Source organism: Triticum dicoccoides, chromosome 4A, assembly GCF_002162155.2.
Source record: "Triticum dicoccoides isolate Atlit2015 ecotype Zavitan chromosome 4A, WEW_v2.0, whole genome shotgun sequence".
NCBI classification, from domain to species: Eukaryota; Viridiplantae; Streptophyta; class Magnoliopsida; order Poales; family Poaceae; genus Triticum; species Triticum dicoccoides.
In genome coordinates, this window is record NC_041386.1 from 665,215,734 (window position 1) to 665,222,558 (window position 6,825).

Below are 6,825 nucleotides of genomic sequence, written 5' to 3' on the forward strand. Positions count from 1 at the left end.
GACGGCGACGGCGTCGGGACAGGGCGGCGAGCGGCGACGGCGTCGGGCGAGGGCGCGGGCGATGGCGTCGGGGCAGGGCTCGGCGGCGACGGCGACGAGGAGCAGCGTGGGGGCGTCGGGGCGGAGAAGAAGAGTGATTTTTGCAGAAACTGCTAAGTGTTGCTTATATAGCAAAGCCTTTAGTCCCGGGTGGTGGCACCAACCGGGACTAATGCCCCCCTTTACTCCCGGTTGGTGACACCAACCGGGACCAAAGGTCTCTTTTCAGCAGCCCAAAGGGCGGGAAGCGGCGGCCTTTGGTCCCGGTTGGTGGCACCAACCGGGACTAAAGGGTGGGCATTGGTACCGGTTGGTGCCACGAACCGGTACAAATGCCCCCCCTTTAGTCCCGGTTGGTGGCACTAACAGGGACCAAAGGTCGTGTGCTGGCGCGGTGCGGCACGAAAGTTTAGTCCCACCTCGCTGGCTGAGAGGGGCGCGCAGTGGTTTATAAGCCCCACTGCCGCACCCCTCTCGAGCTCCTCTCCACTGCAGGCTTACGGGCCTACTTGCTACTGCTTTGCCTGATGGGCCTTCTGGGCCTACTGCGGGCCTGAATCCTGGCCCATCGATGGGTTTCTAGTCGTATTCAAGCCGTGGTGGCCCAGTTGGTGGCAAATTTTTATTTTTTCCCAGTTTTTTGTTTTATTTTTTGCTTTATTTATTTTGTTTAGTTTCTACTTACAACAAAATACTTATTTATTTAATTTTATTTTATTTATAATTACTTATTAATTTTATTCTATGATAATTCTTTTTGCTATTAAAGTTTCTAACAAAAAAAGTTATTTATGAAAATTCTTTTTTGCTTTTAATGATTTTGAACAGAAAATACTTTGATAATTTTAGTTGCATGAATTTTATATAATTTTAGTTTCAATAATACTAGAAGTTGCTTATAATGTTTTGAACAGAAAATACTTTGATAATTTTAGTTTCATAAATTTTATTTATGTTATTAAAGTTTTTTTTGTTTCTACTTATCTATTTTATTAAAGTTTATATTATTTTGTTTCAAATTACTTATTTATTTTATTTTATTTTGTTTCTGACTTCATTGTGTTTCTGACCATGAAATTGAAAAGCATTTGAAATGAACTCTGAAAAGGTTCCAAGTTGGCATGGTATCATCATTTCACCCACATAGCATGTGCAAGAAAGTACAGAGGCTTACGGAAAAAACTGGATGCACTTCATGTACAAAACAGACAATTTCCTTCGAACTATCAGGGTTTCATACGGAAACTCGTCTGTTACAAAGGGATTTCAATTTTTTGAACTTATTTGAACATCCTTGTTTTTCTGTGTTCAAAATGCACCATTCAAAGCCACATCATCAATTTACAACCCTTTCTGACTTCATTTGTTATTTTTCATGCATTTACTGATTATTTTGAGCTATAAGACCATGAAATTAAAAAGCATTTGAAATGAAATCTGAAAAGGTTCCAAGTTGGCATGGTATCATCATTTCACCCACATAGCATGTGCAAGAAAGTAGAGAGGCTTACGGTAAAAACTGGATGCACTTCGTGTACAAAATAGACAATCTCTTTCGAAGTATCAGGGTTTCGCACGGAAACTCGTCTGTTACAAAGGGATTACAATTTTTTTGAACTTATTTGAACTCCCTTGTTTTTCTATGTTCAAAATGCACCATTCAAAGTAGTAAGACCATGAAGTTGAAAAGCATTTGAAATGAACTCTGAAACCAAAGTACATACATAGTTCTCCATAGAATTAAAACCAAAGTACATACATTGTTCTCATTGAACAACATATAGCTCTGCAGAGCATCTAATTAAATCATACATTGAAATTATGTAAAACATTTCAATTCAAAAACAAATGTGATCATAACCGCAACCAAGGTAACAACTGATCCAACTGCATAATCATACCAAGCCTCAGTATGAATGGCATATTTTCTAATCTTTTTAATCTTCAACCGCATTGCATCCATCTTGATCTTATGATCATCGACGACATCCGCAACATGCAACTCCAATATCATCTTCTCCTCCTTAATTTTTCTTATTTTTTCCTTCAAGTAATTGTTTTCTTCTTCAACTAAATTTAACCTCTCGACAATAGGGTCGATTGGAATTTCCGGTTCAACAACCTCCTAGATAAATAAAATATATGTCACATTGGTCGGCATAATTGTCATAAACAATAAATGAACCAAATAGTTATGAAAAGATAATATATACCACATCTGAATCATAGACAAGACGAGGGCCGACGGGGGCGGATACCAAAACCATCGCACTATATAATAACAAGGAATAATAAAAGTAAGAAATTAGACAAGTATCTATTTGAAGTTAGAATTTTTTTTCTTTCAGAAAGAATATAAGAACAAGAGGCTCACCGCGGTGGTGCCGGCGACGAGATCGGCGTGGGCGATCGACGGCGGTGAAGATGGGGCGGGGACGGGGCGTGACGGACCGCTAAATCTAGACAAATCTCATTGAAAATGGAGCTCGGAGGTCGAGTTTTGAGAGAAGAAAGCTTAACTAGTGTGGCTCGGGCATTTCATCGAATACCTCATGTGCATAGGAGGTGAAGTAGAGCACCCAAATGCCCTACCCTCGCCGGCTTGACAAAAACAAAGCACTATGGAGTGCTCTGCCGCGGCGGTGGGTATATGTAGGCAAGTTATTTGTCCCGGTTCATGGCATGAACCGGGACTAATGCCAACCCTTCTGTCCCGGTTCAAGCCACAAATCGGGACCAATGGTTGTGGGCCAGCAGCCAGGACCATTGGTCCCGGTTCGTGGCTCGAACCGGGACAAATGATTCCACACGAACCGGGACCAATGCCCACGAGGCCCCGGCCGGCCCTCTGGACTCACGAACCGGGGGGGGGGGGTACCCCCCATTGGTCCCGGTTCTTAAAGAACCGGGACTAATGGGCTGGCCAAGGCCGAACGGTAGCCCTGATTTCTACTAGAAGAACCGGGACCAATGGGCTGGCCAGGGCCGAACGGTAGCCCTGTTTTCTACTAATGCCTGTTGCAATAGGCATTGTAGTGGGATTTGGGTAGCATTGTGTTTTTCTAAGGAAGTCCATCATGGCTCTCTTGCATTATTTATGAGATTATGTCGAAGAAAAGGGTTCATCAACCCAGTACGATGTTTTTCTTACAATTAAAACAAAATACAGCTAACTATCGGATCATATGATTTACTTCACATGAGAGTGCTTTAATTTCCCCTCCTCATTTAATTGTCAAAACTTAAGCATGTTAGAGAATCACAATGGTTAATGGGAAGGTGGGATATGCGAGAGGAACTTTAGCACTTGTTGTAATGTGCTCGTGGTATTTGTCGCCTTCTACCCGTAGTAACACATGAACATTTCTTTATTTAAAAAAAACACATGAACATTTCTTTGTCACAGTAGACGCATGATAAAAGTGAGGTGGGAGTCATCGGTTTTGAAGGAGAGGGCTCCAACGAGAAATGTCCCTGTGGTGGGAAACCGAGCCAGAAGAGAATGGTCATGTAGGAAAAGAAAAGGGTGAGTCGTGGGTTGGTTTCCTTTTGTGTTGGCCCCGCGTGTTGGAGACAACGTGTTGGATAGTCCGGGCAACCACATTTCTCTCACACATATGGTTTGGATTTGGGGGATCCCGGACAAACGGTTCAATTTTGGGGAGCCCGCTGGGCATCTGTACACGTCCGGACGTACGAGACAAAAATCAACTTTGACCTTAAAAATGGCCTTAATCTTTTTTTAATGTATTTATATGCATTGTAGCCCGTAGCAACGCACGAGTATTCTACTAGTAAGAAGGAAGGGCATAGTACATGCTACAAGCGACAAAATGCGTTGGCCATATGATTCGAAGCAGTTTGTTAGCCAGCTCAGCTCCCTAAATCTCAGGTGTTGTGCACTTGGATGACACGGGTAGGGGTAGGTGATGGCAACACCACCCCGATTTCGCTAGCTGCATGCCATTGCCAGATGGGCATGAATCTTGCATGCTTTAGGCACGGGGTTGCTCCAAATGCTGGGGCAGCGGCATCAATGATCAGCTTGGTCTCATCTTCAAGATCTCTGTTGTTCTTTATGGATGAACTTCAGCAGCAACAGCCAAATGCTGTGTGCAGCAACAGACCCTCATAGAGTTCAGATCTACAAGCAAGCAATCGAGCCTCCACTCCATCTTAGTTACAAAATTAACCACACTATTACTCATTACTCGTTGCTTTCTAGTACTCTTTCTGTTCCTAAATATAGGTTTTTGGAGAGATTTCATTATGAACCACTTACGGATGTATGTAGATGCATTTTAGAGTGTAGATTCACTCGTTTTACTTCATATATAGTCCATAATGGAATCTCTACAAAGACTTATTGGAGGGAGTACTAGTTTGTGAATGCATGGTGAATTAGCACGTACTTACTGTATAAACAACATGCAAACGGAAAACCAAGCCTAATTCGGACATGCATGCAGATGTAGGTGCATGTGCAGCTAATTACGAGGAGAACTACCGAAGCACGGACGTCCGGTTCACCACGATCGTGGACCGTCGCGCGCTCCACCTCTGCGAACAAGGCTCACGTGTGCTCAAGCCGCGTTCTCTATATATGTGTTTACTCCGCGGTACCGCCACCGCCACCGCGCTCCGGATGCCGGCCGTACGTCGTCACCGCTGGAGGAGGTCTCAGAGAAACGTCATTTCTCCTCAGACCCTTCCGGCGGTGAGGCCAGCGCCGGCGAAACTCACAATGGCGGCGGGCTCCATCATGGCGAGGAGCCCCCTCCGCATTCTCCTGTACGTCCTCGCCACTGTCGCCGTGGCCGCAGCGGTAGAGGCGCCGGTAAAGAAGACGCCGCCGCCAGCCTACAACTTCACCGTAGACGAGGAGTACTGGGTGAAGCGAGCGGAGGAGGCCCGCGCGTACAGCCGCGCGGCCTACGTGAGCGACCCCGTCGCGGAGCTCAACCGCTTCAACCAGGACGTGCACCGGGCGACGGAGCGGCGATCGCGGGCGAGGAGGTACGGCGGCCCATGCGTGGCGACGAACCCCATCGACCGGTGCTGGCGCTGCCGCGCCGACTGGGCCAACCACCGGCAGCGGCTCGCCACCTGCGCACGCGGCTTCGGCCACAACGCGGCGGGCGGCGCCGGTGGCAGAACCTACGTGGTCACCGACCCCAGCGACAACGAGCTCATCGTCCCTAAAAGAGGCACGCTCCGGTTCGGCGTGATCCAGGACCGGCCCCTCTGGATCGTTTTCGCGCGGTCCATGGTGATCAGGCTCTCGCAGGAGCTCATCGTGAACAGCAACAAGACGATCGACGGTCGCGGCGCGCAGGTGCACATCACGGGCGCGCAGATCACGCTGCAGGGCGTGAAACACGTGATCGTCCACAACGTGCACATCCACCACTCGGCGCCGCAGTCCGGCGGCAATGATCCGGGACTCCAAGCACCACTACGGGTGGCGCACCCAGAGCGACGGCGACGGCATGTCCATCCTCTCCTCCAGCAACGTGTGGATCGACTACGTGTCCATGTCCAGCTGCGCCGACGGCCTCATCGACGTGGTCAGCGGCTCCACCGCCGTCACCATCTCCAACAGCCACTTCACCAAGCACGACCACGTGATGCTGTTCGGCGCCAGCAACGCGGAGGAGCAGGACAGGATGATGCAGGTCACCGTGGCGTTCAACCACTTCGGCAAGGGGCTGGTGCAGCGGATGCCGCGCTGCCGCTTCGGCTTCTTCCACGTGGTGAAGAACGACTACACGCACTGGCAGATGTACGCCATCGGCGGCAACCGGAGCCCCACCATCATCAGCCAGGGGAATCGGTTCATGGCGCCCGACGACGGCAACGCCAAGGAGGTGACCAAGCGGGAGTACGCACCCTACACCGAGTACAAGGACTGGGTGTGGAAGTCGCAGGGGGACGTGATGATGAACGGGGCCTTCTTCAACGAGTCCGGCGGCCAGAACGAGCGCGCGTACGGCAAGATGGACCTCATCCCGGCCAAGCACGGCAAGTATGTCGGGCAGCTCACGCAGCTTGCCGGCACTCGCGACTGCCACGTCGGCAAGCCATGCTATTAACTTCACTTGCCGGCTAATTGTCTCTCCGGGTGCAAGTTGTTGTGATTAAAAAGACGAGTTAATTACACTATTAGTACATAAACTTGCACGGTGCGTACAAATTCATACATTTAGATATATTAAAACTGAGCATTTTTCCAGCCCCTCAGAGCATTAACGTTCACAACCGTCCGATCGTCAATTTTAAGCATTTTCGACCGTCAGATTAGCTGTGAACCGCGCCTAATCTCGGCTCTTTCGCTAATACCGATCGCACACCGTCTGGGCCGCTGCTACATTAGCTTTTTTGGACGTTCCGCGTTAAATTGGGCCCAGTGGGTTGTACAAGTCTCCTCTCCCCACCCGAACCGGATCGAGACGCAGTCTCGCATAGGCCCCCTCCTCAACTCCTCCTCTCCCCCGACCTCTCTCCTCTTTCTCCCAATCTAGCGGCTGGGCGCATATCCTTCCCGGCAGCGCTGCCGCCGACGACATCGACCTCGACCAGCGGCCCCCCTCGCTCTTTCTCGATCTCTAGCGGCAGTGCGCATAGCGAAACGGCGGCACCCTCTCTGTTGATTTCTCTACCATGACGGTGTGCTCGGAGCCGTCCTTTAAGGTGGAACGCAATCGCCGCTGCTGTCCAGCCCTCAAGGAAGACCCTATGCTGCCGCCAGACCTTGTGGTTCTGGAGCCCCACGCTGGTGCGCAAGCA

At 49.2% G+C, this 6,825-nt stretch overlaps 1 pseudogene; it reads left to right on the forward strand.

The window, feature by feature from the left end:
* Positions 1–4,697: 4,697 nt before the first annotated feature.
* Positions 4,698–6,208, forward strand: LOC119289631 (annotated as a pseudogene).
* Positions 6,209–6,825: the final 617 nt, after the last annotated feature.